The sequence below is a fragment of the Macrobrachium nipponense genome, chromosome 4 (assembly GCF_015104395.2).
Source record: "Macrobrachium nipponense isolate FS-2020 chromosome 4, ASM1510439v2, whole genome shotgun sequence".
NCBI classification, from domain to species: domain Eukaryota; kingdom Metazoa; phylum Arthropoda; class Malacostraca; order Decapoda; family Palaemonidae; genus Macrobrachium; species Macrobrachium nipponense.
The window spans coordinates 80,643,336-80,664,509 of NC_061100.1; positions in this window are offsets into that span (position 1 = coordinate 80,643,336).

The following is a 21,174-nucleotide window of genomic DNA, read 5'->3' on the forward strand; positions in this document are numbered from 1 at the left end:
GCCAGTGGAAATCGTACCCATAAACATAGGACCACTAGGCACGATCCCAAGATCCCTGAAAAGGAATCTGGAAAAACTAGAGGCTGAAGTAGCTCCAGGACTCATGCAGAAGAGTGTGATCATAGAAACGGCGCACATAGTAAGAAAAGTGATGGACGCCTAAGGAGGCAGGATGCAACCCGGAACCCCACACTATAAATACCACCCAGTCGAATTGGAGGACTGTGATAGAGCAAAAAAAAATAAAATAAAATAAATAAATAATAATCATAATAATCACTTAACTATTGCAATCATTATTAAAATGATCAATTTGATTACATTGTTTTATCAAACATTTTTTATATTAAAATTTTATGAATGCAAAGGAAGTATATTATTTGTCTTCTCCCATCCAGTTTCAACACCTTTATTAATTTGCGTGTAATCTATTCATGTATATATACATTATAAGACATCTGAATTCAGTAGTTTTGGCAAAATAAGTGAAAATTGGTATTTTCGCTATATTACCATCCTCTAACTATTTTTCTGTTTATTCATCATATATTCGTCCTGTTTTCACTGCAGTCAATAAATCCTCGCGCAGGTTCATATTCTCTTTTCCCTGCATTACACATTTTATAGTGATTTATGTCCTCTACCCGTGTATGACCAGAGATATATTTATGGCGTTCTACAGCAGACAATATGATATATTTATTTCAGTGAGCTCTTGACTAGATTTCATGTTTGGATAGACCGACTAGAAAAGTTTGGGCCGATACTGACTAATTGTTAATGTTCACGGTTATTTTAGGCAAAATAGTGAAAATTCCTTTCGTGTTAACATTTTGATTGTTCATGTCGACAGTCCGTGATACCTCAGGCAAAATCCATAATCCCCTAAACATTTTTTCCTTTGTTTTCTTTAATTGCGTACATGTACTGTGGCAAAGTTCGTTAATAGTCGAAGGTTTTCTATTTTGTACATTTCTCTTTCTATACAGTTTTTTCTCCTGGTACCTCATGCATGAACGGTAAACCTTGAAATAACTACTAATATTCATTTGCTTACCTTTGCACTCCAGTCTTGAAAATTCTGTTTCTTGTGCTAAAGATGTATTGATGTCAGTTTTCGTTACTTTCGATATTTTCTCTTATATACTCTTTTGAAAGTTTTCTGAAATATGGCTGACATCTCCTTAGAATCTAACCAAGAGCCTTTGATGTGGCAGATTTACTGACCCTCGTCAATGTTACGCAATTTTTCTTAATTTCAAAGTTTGCAATGAATTACAATTGTGGATCATATTGTCTCATATTCTAAGCTGAAGATACATACACGGTATAATTCATATATACAATACATGTAATATATATAAAAATATATATAAAAATAGATATACAGTATATATACTGTATATCTATTTTTATACATACTTAAAAACATATATATTATAATATATATATATATATATATATATATATATATATATATATATATATATATATATATATGATATACATGCATATTCTGGGATCCGAACCACATTATATCGAGAAATGAATTTCTAATCGCTAGAAATAAATTCCTCTGGTTCCGCATTAGCAGCAGTGGGGAGCAAATTCGGGCTACCATATTGATAGGCGGGTAAACAATTTACTCGGCTAACGAGGAACTAGTCATGGCTACAGCTTTACATTTTTCTGCATCCTTCTTTCACTATCAACCATCATCATTTTCTTATAGTTATTAAATCTCACATAGTAGTTTTATGGGTCATTTCGCCACACTATGGAGTCATTTCGCCCATTGGTCATTTCGCCCGCACTGTGGAGTCATTTTGCCCACACGGTCGAGTCATTTCGCCCCCACTGTGGAGTCATTGGTTAAAGTGGCTTCATATTCCGTTTCATTTGTAATTGTCTATACAACCAAAACAATCTGTGCATTATAATAGTACGGAAATAATAATAATAACTGAGTGCTGGCACAATCGACTCAAACGTGCTGCAGGGGATGCGACCTCCAGTTTTACCTCCTTGTAAGCTTTCTCCTCAAAGATGCTAAGTTGATACCTGTCTACATAAGATTAGTATCTGAAAAAATACTACGAACGATCCAGCGGAAAAAGTATACTAGAGACCTACAGGGAAAAATATTCACTCTTTGGGATGAGCATGTGAAGGGTGACAGGTCTCTATATCAGCTGCTGAAAGCGTGTGCTCATCTCAATGGCCCAGTGCGCTGCTGAATCTTTCTTGTGTGTACGTATTTGTTATTAAAAACTTCTTTTGTTAATTCTTCGTCACCATGTTCTTGTAACATAAATACATGGTAATTATGGCATATAAATTACTCCCACAATGTATAGCGATCGTTGGACATGACATGGGATGTGTGTGGAGAATGAACTTATATGTGGGCAAATTGACATGTGGGTGAAATGACCGTAAACCATTACTGGATAATTCAGACTTTATGCTGTGGTGAATCGGGTTCTTGGACAAGAAGCAAGGGTGAGTGTAAATATACAGATATGATACACTGCTTGATGGTGTTGGTCGATTTTGTCAATAACTGTACGATTGTAACAATTATTTTTTGGCTGCTGGCTGCGAACATAGCAGTTTAGGATTTGTTTTTCGTCTTTCTATAAAAATGAGAATCTATTTTTTCTTCTTTTACTATTACGGAAAACAACACATGAAAATGATCACTATCGTCATCTCATGAATATGCAATGTATTTGAAGTTTCATCAGAGCAGGCTAAATTAAGCATGACGAACACCGATATCAACCAAAGTGATTCCATTAAACTATCTTACATGAACTACATGCTCCAAAAATATGAAAACAACCCGGCGCCTCAAGAGGCGTCTTGAAAGAGAAGCAGTGCCATCTACGAATTTACATGCCCGGTGGAAGAATGCCACCACTCACATATATATATTGGGATGACCACTACCAAACTATCCAAGCGTCTCTCCCAGCACCTCCAAGTAGGGGCTACCTTTAATCATGACGCACAAAAACACCCAATAGAACCCGAAATAGAAGAACTTGTACAGGACACCAAAATCATAGACCAGGCAACGGGCCGCCGACGTCTACGGCTTCTCCACGCACTCCATATTTTGGAAAAAAAAGCCAAGCATCAACGCGGTGAAAGAAACCAAATTTCTCCCTACCATCATAAGGAGAAATTTAAGAAATCAGCCTATGCCAGGCACCTACGAGAGAGAGAGAGAGAGAGAGAGAGAGAGAGAGAGAGAGAGAGAGAGAGCCATTGAACACAAGAGGTTTATCACCTGGACGATCTGTAATCCGGGCCACACTATTATGGGGTAGCAGAGACAACACCCAACCCCAACAACCAACAACGATTAGGCCTAGAAAATCTCAACGCCTTCGGGACCCATTTCGTCAGCAACCCGTGACCAACCAAAATGCAGCTTAATAATTGAGATAACAAGAAAACCTTTTATGTCCTTTGGAAACTTGATACACCAGCTACATGCTGATGAAAAGAAAATATCAAGAAGAATTAAAAATATTCTATCTAAATAGACTGCCGTATAACAGCCATTATTTTCAGTGCTACTGCCCTTAGAAAAGATCTCCTTTATTATTACTATCCATTTTTAGTGAGCGCTAAAAATATCATGTAATTAGTGTTCTATGTATCGGCTCGTTTATATACACAGCAGCTATAATTCTTTTTTGTATTCTCATTTTCTTTCTACTTACCGCTGTCGAACTTCTCAGTTCCAGAAGGCCTTTATCCCTGAAGCCGTTGGACTGTGGAACAGCCTCCCATAGGAAGTCGTGCAATTTTAACTTCGGAAGTTCTGGCGAAGGCGCAATATATTACTACCTTAATACTATTCTATTCTCCTTGCATTTTAATACATTTTTATCTGTTTGCCAATTAAATGCTTTTTTGAAAAAGTGGTATCTCTCCTTTCTGTATTTCCTTTGCCTAATCCTAATGAACACCATATTCTTTGGAAGTTTGAATTTCAAGTCAATGGCCCCTGTGGACTTGTTCCATATGAATAGGTTTCATCTTCCGAATAATAATGATAATTGAAAAAGAAACCCACAAAATCACTTTGTAACTTGTTTAACTATATATCGATATAGTTACCATCTAGCTCTTTGAACATTAGGTTAAACCTTCTACCGCTGATCCTTTATTTAGGAAATAAGTAATCAGTAAAATGAAGGCGATCCTACTTATTGTTACCTGGGTTTAAGTAGCTAATGGAAAGATAAATATCTCTATACTGGTCTTTGATCTTTTGCTTCTTTGTTTTCCGCTTTCTACTGAATCAGAGTTGATCTAGTCTTTTATCAAGCATTTAACTGAAACTCATTTTGCTTTTCTCAGTTTTCAGGCGTGTAACTTTCATTTTTAATAAAGGGTAGCTTAATGTTATTATGATAACTTTGATTTTTTTTATAATGTGGGATAGGTATCTCTTTCTGAATGACCAATATTACTTAACTCAGTCTAATCGAGGCCTCACTTTGGAAGCCATAACCAATATGACCTGGTAGTTGTTTCATCATTACATCTAAGTCCTCAATCAAAAAATCTTCATGCTTGTTTAGTTCCTAATGCAAATTATAATTAAATAAACAACTGAAAACTTCCTGCACATTCTTTTAGTCTTTTTCTGGTCTCTAATTATCAATTCTGATGTACTCTTCTTAACTTAAAATATCATTAAGGGAGCCGTCAACGAGGGTCAAGAATGTGTTTCAGATGTGACACACAAGAATTGGAGTCGTATCAAGCTTCACAGATATAATTACCCAGGCTAAGGAAACAGAAAGAAAGGGTAATTTTCACGAGTCTTGGTGACCCCAGTATGTAGGTCAGCAAGAGTATCATCAAGAATAAGAATCAAGCGAAAGGAGTGGCGTCCTTCAAGAAGGAGAGGTCATTAAGACTGTTTTATATGGCATTTTTTTAACTCTTCCTTTTCTTACAGTGGCCAAGATTGACAGCCACGCCCATCTAGGTCCGTTTACCATGAAAATATTATTTCCATTTTCTTATGAAAACGCAAGAAAAAATATCTAGTGATGTGATGAAGTAATGCATAAAGTAAAAAATGTAACATTATTTCAAGATTTTCAGTTATATATATATATATATAATATATATATATATATATATATATATATATATATATGTGTGTGTGTGTGTATATATTATATCATATATGTATATATATATATATATATATATATATATATATATATATATATATATATAATAATATATATATATATATATATATATATATATATATATATATATATATATATCTATATATATATATATAAATATTATATTGATATAATACATATATAGATAATATATATATATATATATATATATATATATATATATATATATATATATATATATCGAGCTACAATGTCCTTTAATATCTAATTCGCTCTACCTCGGAATTAATATATTTTCATATATGCTTAACTGAAGGGGAATTTTTTTCACGATAATAGATATGCCTGTACCTGGGCGCGAACGCAGGAGATATTCAAATCCAGTGAAGCTCTACCACCCTACCACCGCGAGAGGCCCATAAGTTTATGTCGTCTCTCACCCTCAAATACCTCTTGTTTCATCTAGAAAGAGACTTGGATTTCTGTGAATACAAAGAAATAGAAAGGCAGCCAGCTGTAATTATAGTATTACATATCTTTTATTTGCAATGTTTAACCAGTAGTATTTTCATTTATCAATGTTTAACCAGTAGTATTTCGAATTATATATATAAAAAAGTAGATTTTGAGTTCATTTTCCTAATATAGACTGAAAAAATATAAATAAATAAATAAATAAATCTATATATATATATATATACATAACATATATATATACATACACACACACATATACATATACATACATACATACATACATACATACACACACACACATAAATATATATATATATATATATATATATATATATATATATATATATATATATATAATATATATCTTTTTTCAATCTATATTAGGTAAATGAACTCAAAATCTACTTTTTATATATATAATTTGAAATACTACTGACTAAACATTGACAAATAGGCAAGTTATGAAAATGAAAATTAGGCAAATAAAAGATATGTAAGACTATAATTACAGCTGGCTGCCTTTCTATTTCTTTGTATTCACAGAAATCAGTCTCTTTCCACATGAATCAAGAGAATAGTGACATTATAAAAAAACTTTCCTACAAAGAAAATTAAAAAAAGTATCCCATTTCTAATTTATCTTTTTCCCCACGAGACAAATTCCCTGGAATATCACCAATGGGTCGTGTTTTGGACTTTCTCCTAAGATACTTCTCATGCTTTCTCTCTCTCTCTCTCTCTCTCTACCTTTCCCAACCTCTCCCACCGAAATATATCTCACTCAAATGTGACAACAGTAAAAGAGAACTCAAAATTCTTTGCTCGGCTCTCAACTTACTTTCCTCTTTCAAACCCCATTTCTCTGAATATCTGATAGAGACCTAAGCTGGCTCGTAGTCAAATTTATCTGAAATACTACACTGTCTAGGGGAAAGATAAACATTTGTCGAAAAAAATTAAGATAGAGACGACACAGTAAAAAGAAAGAAAGATATAATAAAGAGAGACGTAAAGGATTTATGAGTTTTATACGGCACACTGCGTCTTTCCATTTATCTTCTGCTTATGCTTTTTTAATGTGATAACTCCCCCAAAATGGTCAGAGTCTCTCCCCTCCCTGAATGGGACAAATCGGGTACTTGAGTCGACTGTAAAGGATATTCTTGCTTCTTATAGTATTGTTACACTGTGGCATCTAGACCAGCAACAAACGAACTTCGCATATTTTCTACAACTATTCAAGTTTTAATTTGCAATTAGTTTTTTTTATTAACATTGCTGAAATCTTTACCGTTATTCATATTTTTAAAGGAAAAAGGCCGTTCTCACTTCCACACTATAGTTACTGTACTAAGTGGGTGCCACTGAATTTCATAGAAAAGCGCAAAAGCCGTGACTTATACTTATATCACCTCTCAAGCCTGGTGAACCCTTTCAGAGTTCTTTTTCATCATAAAAAAGGACAAAAACCACCATGATCGCAAAACTATTCACGTGATTCTAGCTATTTGAGAGAGAGAGAGAGAGAGAGAGAGAGAGAGAGTCTGCATGTGTTCAATCCAGGAGGAAGGAGACAACAAGGCCTAGCATACACAGGAACCACGAAGATAACCGCAGGACGACCGTTATTCACGCACGTACTAGTAGTAGTGGCAGTAGGTAGAGGATGAAGGATTTGCCTTTGTGACGGCTCTAAAGCCTAGGCATCGTTGTTTGCCTTGATGATGGCTGCTCTACATATTCCTTCGACGGTTATTCAGCTTTTAACATTAATGGAACGCGTTCAGAAGGGCAATGTGGAAGCTCATAAAGGCGCGTTATTGCTGAAGACGACAATTTATGATGACTCAAAGCGAGTAAGAAGTGTTCTCTCTTATTGGCTGTTTGTAAGTTTGTTACTAACTATTTTTTTTAAGTTACTTTATCCACAATGTAATATACTGTGCCGGAGGAAAACCCATAATATTATTAACAAAATAGCTCACTTTTGTTGCTGAGTTGAAAACTTTTCTTCTTTCACTTTTGTTGCTACGTTAAAATATTTTCTTCTTACTAAAAAGTTATAATGAGGAGCTAAAATATTCGTATCTATCTGAGGCATCTACATAGTTTGTCCTTCATATTCTCTTGTTATCGAAAATGTAGACGATGGAGTGAAATAGCTTCTGAAGGGAACGAAACCATTCCGTCGCGGGATTTTTTCGAAGCATAACAAACAGTACTTGATGACCCTTCATCGCACTGAAAACTGGATGCTATTAAATGATAAGGTTCATCAAATTACTTTGTAAAATATCTGTGTACTTTAACACAGTAAAAAAAATTACCAATTTTCCTCCAAACTACATTTAATTTGCTTTTCGTTTATCTTCTTGACTTCTCGCTAACTTTCATTACCACCTTACTTTAAAACAAACGCAAACAAACAAACGGAAACTATCCTCATGAAGTTTTTAGGAGAGACTCCATATGACTTAGTTCCATTTTGTGAATATTTCCTAAAACCGCAATCAACAATTGATAGTTACATCCTATTAAAAAAAACAATAAGAATGTCATTCTGATATCATTTCAGTTACAGTGCTTCATAATCGCTAATTCACCAGCACTATTTTCTAAGCATTTCTTCCCTTCTAAATTTAGCTCACCAGTCGATTCACAGTCTTCCTGGGCTCTTTTCTCTATATATTCTCTCGCATAAATATCAACCTATTCCATTGACAGTATTTCTTTTTTTTATAGTACCACTGACTCCTGTATGCCATTATTTCACTGGAATCACTCGTTGATGCAATTCTGCAAATAGATCTTTATGATTCCTTGGTACTACTTCGCTGGCACTTCGTTCTCGTAGAATATGTCTTTGTATACATTCCAGAGATACTATTCCTTGCCGCAACTCTCTTGACATTGGAAAAAATACGATTTAAAATGAATTTTAGTTCAAAATATAAATGCCAAATTCTCTGCTTTTGCAATATTTTGCACATAAACACAGATAGGCAGATAGATAGATATATAGATAGATAGATATAGTGGTGGGATTCAAATCTTTTGTCAGGCAGTTGTATTAAAAAAAAGTCAAATTTGCTCATTAGGTTAAAATGATCTTGTATTCTAGCAATTAAAATGATCAATTATGATTATTTCCCACATAAAATGTTTCAATAATGGTTAAGAATCACTATAATGATAATACTAGACTATATAGATAATGAGCTTGATATCATGAAGAGATTTTTCCAGTATATAAATGTTTGAATGTTGTGCTTTCTTCAGTCATCATTACTATTCTTATAAATCATATGTATATTACTACTTATAGATTTTCAGATTATGTGCATTCTTCGCAAGGGCATAATAATGATAATTTACTATAGAGTTGGCTGTATTGCCATTAAATGCTGCTATTCTATATGATAAAAACAATAATAAACCACCTGTTGAAACAGACCACACGTTTATCGGATGGGATGCAGTAGGTTACCGACCATGAGTGACCAGTAGATGGTAGTCGCTGATCAAATCAGCGAAAAAGTTCTTAGATATAGGGTCTTTACTGAAAAAACGGCCAGATTTTCAATCTAACAGCTAGCGTAATTTTCTTGAGGAGTTGCGTCATTAGCTGGCAAAATATTTAATTCAGTCATTTTATGAAAAAGGTTAATCTTTCAGTATATCATTAACTGAATACGTACATTTTAGCTATGTTTTGCTCTATTTTTTCCCCTAATAAACAATATCAAATAAAATAAAAAATTATGAGAAGGAGATACTGTTACATTTCTTCTGAATAAGTTTAAAATTAAAAGTGAATATATTGAAAAAATTAAAACTAGTTATGAATAATCATATTATCAGTGTCTTATTTCTTATACATTCTCTATTATCAAGATCAGTATGAACTGAAAAATGGAAGAAGTATAAAAATGGAGAATATATAGATATTTCGGTAAAATTTAGTTACAAGATATGCATTATAATGCATATTATGTGATTGTTGCATTTATCCAATACCTAATCTAAATCCAACTTCCTTCTCAGGCAGAGAACCATTCTGATGTCACGATTACAAGCGGTAATGCTTAATGATATCTATGTTCGAGTTAAAAGTTGCGCGCTCCTCTCTACTTGTAATTGCCTATTCGAATGGGTGGTCATCTGGTCGTTACACTTACTAACCGGTTATCCGAACTCATAAAATTCCGTGAAATGGTGCGAACCGGCTGAATCCAATTACTGTGTGTGTGTGTGTGTGTGTGTCGTTCAAGAATTGATTGTTTCACGTTCTCTCTCCATCGTCGCATAAATGTAAGTTAATCAAGAATTTAATTTAGATATGAAATTTTCAACTAAAGCAGACTTTTCGGTCGTTACCTTCATCACCAAAGAAATTTCCATCCACATTAAAAAGAAGACCTGACTGATTTAAGCAAGTTTCTAAAAATTAAAAAGAAAAAGTTTCCACTTGCAATCTCTCGTTTTCATCAAGAGATAAACACCATGGAACACCATCACCATCAATGGGTTGCAGTTTAACCTGAGGCAATGTTAGATGTTCCTTTTCCCCTTCACCGAGACCCCATCGACACTCCTCTCCAAAACAGCTCCCCCTTCATATGCAATAACAATGAAACTCACTAGAAAAGATTACTTACTCAATTTACCACGCATTTTCATATCTCATCTCCTATTCTTCAGAGTATAAAGCAAACCCAGAAATAATCCGGAAGAAGAATATCGCTTTTTTTGTTTACATCATCATCACAATCATTATGAGCATTATTTGACATGTAGTTCAAAATATAAATGCATTTATGTTTTTATACGTTCCATCTCCTATTCATCAGAACATGTGACTGAATCAAGGACTAAATAGTTCGTATTTAGTAAAAAAACAGTGTCCCTGAATGTCCTAATACATTTAAGAGTTAGAAAGTGAATATTTAGAGTTCAATATCGTTCATTCCAGCTCTTGATGTATATGTACCAAAATTCTAATGTTGTTTACCTGTAACCCTTTATTTCAACATGACTAGGGATTTAGCAGAGAAGGAAAGTAGGTTACATGCAAACCAAGGAAACAACACGACAGTTGAAGTTCTTCAAGAATATTTATCATGAGAGAGAGAGAGAGAGAGAGAGAGAGAGAGAGAGAGAGAGAGAGAGAGAGCGTAAAATGTTTCCTACCAGAAAAACGAAAACAGTAGAAGGAAACCAAACGTCGCCTTGAAAAACGTAAGATGAGTAAGATGAATCTTAAAGCCTGGCATTATCCAAGTTAGTAGTAACGTGAGGGATGCAGAATTTGTCTTTGTAACGGTCCTAAAGCTTAGCTGTTGCCATGTTTGCCTTCCAGACAGCTGGTGGGTTTCTTCACGGTCACCCAAGCTTGAAAATTAATGGGCCAAGTTCAGGAATGCACTGGAGGAACTCATAAAGGTAAATTATTATGAAAGAAGATGACTTTCGGTGAAGCAGTGTGTCATGTGCAGCCTCGATGGCTGTTCCCCTCGCTCCACTTTCTAAGTTTGTAAATACCGAAAGTTTATCGTTAGTGCCATCACATGCAACTATTGAAACATAATAATCCACTCTCCAGAGAAAAGAACCCTTTATTATTGTTGTCACAGTTTCATATTAACTTCACTTGAATTCAGTATCCCTCGTAAATTACAATAATAGATACATTTTACTGCGTGTCTTCTTGCCGAAAACTGAATGCTTTCAACAGAAATGTATTTTCAATTTGTTCTCTATCTCTTTTTCTTTCCATGATAATCTTACTCACTTCCTTGGACACCAGTATCTGTCGATAACTTGTCAGAGACAAACGAGAACAAACAAACAAATCAATGTGCTGTTGAGATATTGAGACTCCCAATCCTGAAGTCATCACTGAATCTCATTCCTAAAAATAATATCTGATTCTTTTAGTCTGATGTCATTTGGATAATCTCTTTGCCACTATTCTTCAGCTCAATGCCATTCTCCTCTCCTGGTTTTCTTCGACTATTCTAATGGCACGTTTCCCTCCCAAATCCTGCTTCACTTTTTCACTGGCCTTACTTAACGGTGCTACTTTCCAGAAACTATTCACTCTCTTTGTCCCTATCTTTTTTATGACCTTTAAAATAGGATTATTATTTTTTTCTATATTTACGCTCTAACGGCCAGTACCTGTAAAGAAATGGCCGTTGGGTGATCTATCACATTAAAGAGCTCTCAAAAACTAACTTTTATTGATGCACTTAATACTTAATTAACTAGGTACTACTAAATAGATAAATAAATCTATTATTTGCCTTCTTACATTTTCCAACTTTACGCTATAGAAGAGGGCGAAAAATTCAAGTAAGAATTCAGATATTGGAGGGACGCAGTCTTTTGAATATGGAATAATCCATTTTGAAATGTGAGCTAGCTCTTGGTAGTAACCTGTCTAAAAAGAAGTTAAAAGCACTATTGCCCACTATTTCAAAATCAGGAGTTTAATATGGAATTTAGGCTAAAGGCCAAGCACTGGGAACTATGAGGTCATTCAGCGCTAAAATGGAAACTGACGGTAAAAGGGTTGATAGGTGTCACCACAGGAGAACCCTGCAGTTGCACAATGAAGCAATTGTTAGGAGAGGGTGGAAAGGAAGATGGAAAAAAGATAATATGAAAGGAGGTACAGTAGAGGGAACGAAAGCGGTTGCAGCTAGGTGCCGAAGGTACTCTGCAAAGAACCTTAAGTAATGCCTACAGCGCCCCGCATGAGGTGCACTGACGGCACTACCCACCTACGGAGGACGCAGTCTTTTGTCATAATATTATTTGTTCTATTACTTAATGTTTTTGCTCTTAATGCTTAATTCATCATTATCATCACTGAAAATTATAGATGTATAAGCTGGTGTGAATACTTACTTTTATAAATACACAGTTACAAGACACGCCACAAAGATAACTACAGTACTGACACCTGTAACTACGTAAGTTTAGCATCTCCTAAAAATGAGAATTTAAGTTCTTCTTAGGTGTGGTGGTATAACATACGATTCTTTTTCACTGCCGCTCTGGTGGAAGGAAGGAGAATCTTAGTCTTTTGCAGTTCAGGTTCCTATACTCTTGGTCTTCTTTTTTCTTTACTTGACATTATTGACTCATCATCTATTATCATTAGTTTTCTCTTTGTCAGCTGTGACAATATTGTTCTTTATTCCATTTTTTATTTATTCCATTCTATACGTATCTAAACCGAGAAATATATAATTTCATTTTTATATATTGATCCTCGCGCAGGTCCAGTGATATATTGACGGCGTTTTATAATCAAAGCAGATGATGAATATATTCCGGCGAAGCTCCTAATTAGATCTTCGGTTGAACACGCAGGGGAATATCGATCTGACGAGGCAGGGAGCCAATGTTGGCAAAACTTCGATAGGCCCTGTTGTTTCACGCAAAATTCTTAAGTTATGAAGACGTTTTTAGCTTGATGTTACTCTTCTTTGGCCTCATATGCCCACAATGTGGTTCGTTCTTTCTATATTTACATTCAGAGAGCCGACACTGTTCTTCAGATTTCCCAAGTCTTATCTATAATTTCACTATTAATGTTTTGGTACGTTTTCATTTGTTTTTCATAACCATTATCTCTTCCATAATAACAGGTATTAATCATATTTGATTAATATCTTTATACTGGAAAAATCTATTCAAGGGTCTTTCTCGGCCATTATAGTTTTGTCATAGAAATAAAACAAGACAGGAAATATTCCTGATAAATTTATACGATTGCCTTTTTCTACTTTGCTTTTAATGTTATTTCTATTACAGAGATGATGTATACAATTACCACATGCCTGCTTTAAATCACAATAATCTAATGGGAGAGTTCTTTACTTAGCTATACACCATAACACTTGCGAATGCTTTTTAAAACATTTCTTCTATGGAGACCACCGGTTGGATTTTGTTTATCTAAGGAACGGACCACTTCGGCGATGACTGTCGTCATTAAAACTACCAATACATATACTAATCATAAACTTTATTTAACCATCAGTATAAGATATGAAACGCAATTATCCTTCTTTCTTTTAACGGTCAAGTAGCGCAGTGGCAAAATATAATGGTGGAAAAAATGTGAGGTCATCTCTAATTTATGAAACTCATATTCTCATATATTCTGTTCACACAGTCTGGAAATACATTGCATGATATTTTAAATACTCTTGTAATCTAATCAAGGCCTCTACTATATATGATCGAACATACATACATACTACATACATACATACACACACACACATATACATATATATAATATATATATGTGTGTGCGTGTGCATGTATGAATGAATGAATGTATGTATGTATGTATGTATGTATAGAGCAATGCAATTGTCTGAAACTGAGTGATGTGATGGATGATTCGTCTCAGGGATTAATGCGCTAAAATCACAATCGCAAAATGAAATTTCATCAAGATATATTATATATATATATATATATATATATATATATATATATATATATGTATAAATTAATATATATATATATATATATATTATATATATATATATATATATATACTACAAAAAATCGAACCGAAAAAAGATTAAAAGTAAATTTCTGATAAAATAAGAATGCTAGTCAGTGGAGCATCCCTTTCCTCACGTATAAGAGCCAAGAAATTCTATTAAGATAAAACTATTCGGGAACTGGCGACAATTTCTTGACTATTACTTATTCTAAAGAAAACTGAATGATTCTCCGATTGGTTGTCTTTCTATTCGTTCCCTTCACATCTACATAAAGTCTCGCTCCCTTTTCAGACAGGAGGAAAGGCAAAATTGAGAAACTTGAAAGAAAAGCCCCCTGCCCTCCGACCTTCCCCTCCCCACACCCAAGTGCTTAGAATGGAAAACCACTGTCCCATTTTTTCTCACTTTTTCATCACGAGAAGAATTCCGTGAAAATACCACCAACGGTCGTATTTCTTACTTCTCCTGAGACACCTTTCAAGATTTCTCTCTTCCTCCTCCTCCTCCTCCGCCTCCTCCTCCTCCTCCTCCTCCTCCTCCTCCTCCTCCTCCTCCTCCTCCTCCTCCCTCCCTCCCTAACACCCCGAAAATGTAACTTACGTGCCTGCAGCTATAATAAATGCTAAGCAAATATTAATTTCTTACCATTTCGCTCACTTCCATATCGATTCATTTCTTACTCAGGATACATAGCACCATTTGTGACTAAGAAATACGGGAATACAAAAATATATATAATCGTAGCCTTCATTACTAGGATGTGACTGAACATTTTTAGATTACACATTCAATCTCCCTATTCTTCAGAATATGGAGCAGGACACAAAAACAATTTAAATTATCCTGTTTAAAAATAAGGAACAAAAAAATAGCCTTGACATGCCTGTAAAATATATTCACAAATAAAAAGACATTGAAGATTTATGACTTCTTTACGGCACATTACGTCCTTCCATTAATCTTCTGCTTATGATTTATAAGCATGAAAAACATTCCTCAAAAGCTCGACGTTTCTCCACGAATGGGACAAGTTGGATACAAGATAGGATTTGCTTATATTTCTGTCGCTCATCTGTGAAGGAAATTGTTGATTGTTGAAAAGCTTTCGGTGGTTTGTGTCTTGCTTTAGCAGCAACATAATAGAGTCATTACAATTATTGTTGTTTTATACTTGCAATCATTATCTTTTTATCAGCATAATTGTTGATATGTTATCATTTTCTCATCAGTTCAAACTTTAAAAGTAGCGCCAGGCCTAAATAAAAATGTACCGTAACTAAAGAGCAAGTTCTCTCTTGCCAAGTTTTCGTTGTTACAGCCTAAAACAATAATTTATATAAACACAGGAGACAAGATTGCAAAGTCCTTCAAAAAGCTTTGCATCAGAGAGAGAGAGAGAGAGAGAGAGAGAGAGAGAGAGAGAGAGAGAGAGAGACAAGCTTGGATCGTCGCCACTAACATTTATTGTTCCAAGAGCAACATTGAGAGGGTCCAGTTAGCAAGGCTAGTATCAGGAATAAGAAAAATGACTTGCCTTTGTAATAGCTGCGAAGCTTAATCATCAACAAGTTTCTATTGATGACTGTCATCAATACTTGAAAATTATTGTGTCGCGTTCAGCAGATCACTGGGGAATATAAAGAAGCGTTATTGATCAATAAGACGACTTCCGATGACTCAAAGTTTGTATGTAGGTGGTAGATCCATTGCTTAACTGCTACTTCTCAGTTTAAAAGCTTGTGTGTACCTAGAGCTTAGTGTTATTTTAATTTTACCTTCAATAACGAAGTAAATCTGACTAGAAATGAAGTCCCATTTCATTTAATGTCACTTCAATTTAGACAGTCCATTAAGACAAATCCTCTGGGAAGTGGATGAGAGATTTATGCGGCTTAGAGCCAGAATTCTGCTACTTATCATTTAATGTTCTCATCCTAAGCATCTCAGGATGAAGTCTTGTCATAACACAACATTTGCGGACACTTCCATATAACGAAAAATGATTTGGAGGCTTCTTTTCTTATGAAAAAAAATGTCTGTGGTGGATACGTGTCTTCGGATTGTTTTAAAAAAACAACTGGGTTGTGGTGATCATGACAAAAAAAAAAAAAATAAAAAAAACAGATTTGTTCTCCAAGATTCAATACATCATTGACGTTTAATTAAGTTTATCGTTCTCCCTCTCTTCAGCAATCACTTCATGTCGAATTCTTTTTAGTCAGAATAAGGTCAAGGACCAGCGAATATTTACACAAACAAACAAAGGGTCGAGGTGAGGCTTCTGAGAACAGACCTAATTTGATTCAACATTAATATTCATCATCTTTCTACTAATAACAAGAAATGTTTTTGCCGTGATCTCAAAGCCAAAATCTCATTGACACTATTTCTGGAAACTATTCTCAAGGCACTTCTTCCCTAATGCTGTCTCGATTATTTGTCTAGTTCAGTACTCGCAGATCCTATTTTCCAAAGGACTCTTCTCTCTTAATTTCCTTTGACCGTTCCACTGGCTCTAATTTTTTGGCATTATTCCCTTGGCACTTCATCCTACCTGTCTTTTTCTACTACTTCACCTTTACTATCTACTAAAAGAATCCTTTGGAATTGTTCACTCTGATTCTCTGCCATTATTCCACTGGCACCGTATTTCTCGGCAGCATTCTAGTGGTACTTCTTCCCAAACTCTGTGTCGCTATTCTGGCTACAATATTCACAAGACAATTTTTGTGGACCTGTCCTCCTGCAACTCTCTCCCCTCCTGGCCTTCATGCTTCGTCCAACAACTTATCTACATGTCACAACAGGTGTTGAAGCTAGATATTTAGAGCGGCATTTTTTCCGTTCATTTTTGCTGTTCCGTTTACTCTGAACATTACGTAACAGGGGAGGATGGAAAGTGCGTAAGAGTAAAAGGATACATGGACAGAATTCTGGGTAGGATTTCCGAGGGATGTTGTTGCTTACATTAGTCTGAGAAAATTCAATCCTGAGATTTACTGTTTTCTACCTGCATGAGCCATTATTCTTATAATTAGTAAATAATTATAATTAAAATAATCATAATTTTAATTAGAATATTAGTTTTATGTGCCAGTCCTTATACATATTTTCATAAACATAGTTAGTCATTTACTTACTTTTTCTTGCTATGGACAGATCTAGCCATCTGTCTGTCAGTACTTTGAAATATATAACCTATTTGCACACACACAAACGCAATATATATATATATATATATATATATATATATATATATATATATATATATATATATATATGTGTGTGTGTGTGTGTGTGTGTGTGTGTGTGTGTGTGTGTGTGTGTGTACACATATATGATTTCACAAAGGAAATTCTTGATCTTTCAAGCCCTTGTATATTTGGACAATCGAGATTCTCTAATCAATGAGAAGGGTGACAGTTCCGGTTCGAGCATCGTACAATAACTTACGATGCTCGAACACTGAGAGCACTTTTTTGAGGTTAATGCATATTTACGTCTACAATGGTCAGAATCCCCTAAGGGATATCGAAAAATATTCATCTCTTCGAAGCTTTCGCTGTCTTTTTTTATTGTTATCTGTTGTGAAGATTTTCCATTAATCACCATTCTAGAGATATACATCACGGGATTTTTGTATCAGGAAGCCTTTTGAATGCTGATGAGAAGAAGGATAATACTGTTTGGAAAATGTTGAAATGTATTCTATTTCTAGAAAGAGTCGTAAATTAGAATTTTTTTCCGTTTTATTGACTTGTTTTGTGGTTTGATCGAAGTTAAGTATATCTGTTTCACCAGACCACTGAGCTGATTAACAGCTCTCCTAGGGCTGGCCTGAAGGATTAGATTTTCTTTTTTTACGTGGCTAGGAACCAATTGGTTACTTAGCAACGGGACCTACAGCTTATTGTAGAAATAAGTTCCTCTGATTTCACATTGGCAGAGCGAGAAAGCGAACTCGGACTACTAAATTGGTAGGCGAGCACGTAACCCACTTGTCCAGTGGGGAACTGTGGTTTGACTGAAAGGCAGCGTTTTTGCTTTCTTTTATTCACTCATGTAGCAAAACATTTTTAATGACATCTTTTTTTTTTTTTTAATAATGTTCCTGTACAGTTTTTCTTGCTTGTTTAACATCTGACTTCATAGAATTAAGCACCTATGAAGTTTATACATTTCTTTAGACAGTATATCTTTTATCTTTAGTTCTTTCTTATGAATTTTTCTTATTAATAAGAAATGCATTACAACGATATTGCTTTATATTTGCTTCCGTTCTACTTCTATACCTTCTATCGCAACGGATATATTTAAAATCTACCGTTTACTAAACCACAAAATATTATGCGTAACATCGTCACTGCAGAGCAAGAGGAGAGTGATAAATGGCAGCAAAAGGTACTGTTACAGATTTTCTTCAGAAATATTTTTTCACTTTAGCCTCATTCGTCTTCCTCACTCCCAGAATCATCAGATACTTCTTTGAAGTTTTCATAGTGGGGATGTGTTAAACAATTTTCCTGGTTATGCAAGCAATTAAAACTTAATATTAGCTATTAGCTTTTTAACAGATCATTCACCGTTGTAGGATATTAAGAAGATTGAGGACTTTCCATAAGACAATTTTGTTCTGATTGTTCCCATTCTGACTAAACACTTTCAGGATCTACTGGCAATTTGCTGATATAATTTGTATTAAAAGGAAGATTTAAAAGGAATTCTTAAAAGGAGAAATATTGATTTCTAGTGTGATCGCCCCATGAAATAAGCGGCAGAATTGCTTAACTTCTCTCGTATTTTGATCGAAAATAGTTGAAGTATATTGCGTCTTTGTGCATGTTCTCTCCAATTTTGAGCTAATATTTTTTTCCTTCCTGTAGTTGCTTCTCACATTCCTTTAGATAAATGATGACATAGAGCTCCTTTTGCAGGATGAAAGAATCGCGAATCTCAAATTGCATGATCAATTTTAGAAGACTGCAGTGAGCTCCTGTGGAAAGATTTTATTTCTATTCAGTTAGTAATTTTATGATATCTGAAGCGTCTTATTGCAAAACACTGAAACATAATACTGTAGTATCTTCGGGAAAGTACTTTTTGTTGAATAAGGGTTGACTTGCCACTATTAACGAAATGTTAAAGGAATCCGTTTCAATCTACTCAAAAATACTGCATTTCTGGGCAGTCAGAGATAAGTCAAAACTCTTGAACAGGATGAGCGAGTAAGGTAAAATATTTACTAAAGTGTTTGGCTGTTGTTGTCAAAATACCTTTCTAATTTTCACCTTGATTATCAGTAGAAGCACTTTCTTTACACAAATGCTTTATATCTTCCTGCACACTCTTTCAGCGCTTTATTGAAATATTAGAATGACTCCACACCATTTTATATTCACTCCCAAATGCTTTACACATTTAATAATATATCAATAAGGGTTTTGATGGAAACTTTAGAGCATGAGAGAGAAAAGGGGAGTTCACGAAACCTTAATAGACATTTTCCTTACTGTACTTTATTAGCAACTCCTGCTATATTCATACTGCATGTTAGTTCACAAATAATGACAAAAGACCTTACTATCATTCAAAGGTTGGATGCAATGACTTGCTTTGAACCACAAAATTCACATTTTCTCAATTCCACCAAATGGTTATTTTCTTGATTTTGATACTCCCCTAAAGCTGATGATTTTGTACTTTATAACAATATTTGGAAGGTATCGTGTCACATTCAGGTTACGTATATGTTTTACAGCATATATTTTTCCCATCTATATCAACCTCTCTATGTACTCGAAGTATTTTCCTTAATTATACCGACTATCGCCTCAGTATTATATGACTCTCTACTATAACTCTATTTGATACCTGAGTTGGAAATATTTCATCTCCAACTTCATCATGAATGGGTACGTTTACATTTTTTTTACAGTCGCTAATTAATCTTACGATACTATCATGTTCCACGGATACTATCAGGAAATTTTACTTATATTTCAAAACGGGGCAACATTCAATTTAATATAAATAAAATTCCCAACATAAAATAATCATATAACGATAATACAATAAGTTTATTACAAATCTTCGAACTAAAAAAAATAATAATATTAAAAATTGGCGAATTCCATGAAGAAAATGAAATTAGTCTTAGAAATCCGGAAATAACTTCCACCCGATCTCGCAAAGAAAATATGCTGGATTTCCAATTCAGAACAAAGAAATCATATTACAAGGAAGAGAATTAAGGAGGAAGGAGGAATTTTTTCGTTCATTCACTTCAATTTTACATTCGGAAGGAAAATGAAAATGGCAAAGAAACGGGAAATGTGCCTGAGAGTATATCCATACCAGAAAATTTACAGGAAAAGGCCATCACATTAAGCAAGTTATGTGAATATGAATGTAAGGTCTCCATGAGGTGGTAATTACCTGTGGCATTAGAGATCCAGCGAATTATTCTAGAAAAGTGGAAGAAGTGGTTAGTAAGCGTCCAATGTCATGTTTCTAAAATGAAATGAAATGTGGAATATAAGCTTTCTTGAGGGGTCACAAAACTTTTGAAAACAAATATTTAAGAATTATTTGCTTAGCAAGTTATATATTTTTTAAAAATAATAATCACTTAGAGTACAGGATATTTAGGATATTTACGAAACAAAGATATATACCTAGATAGCGGAATTTAAAATCTTGTATCTTAACCTCGCTGGTTATATTTCAATCAATTTCCCTAATAAAGAAACATATCTTTCTTCAAGCGCAGCGAGTGAAGTAATGATTATAGGAATAATATTCAACAGTATTACCAAGTTATATTTTGGAACAGCATTATTTCATAATATGAGTTATGTAAGTTAAATAGCGACATTATCAAGACAATTTTACAATCCACCAACTACCACACAATTGCAACTGTCCTTTCGGAATCACGTCATCATCTGAGTATATGGCTATCATAACCCTCTTCACGA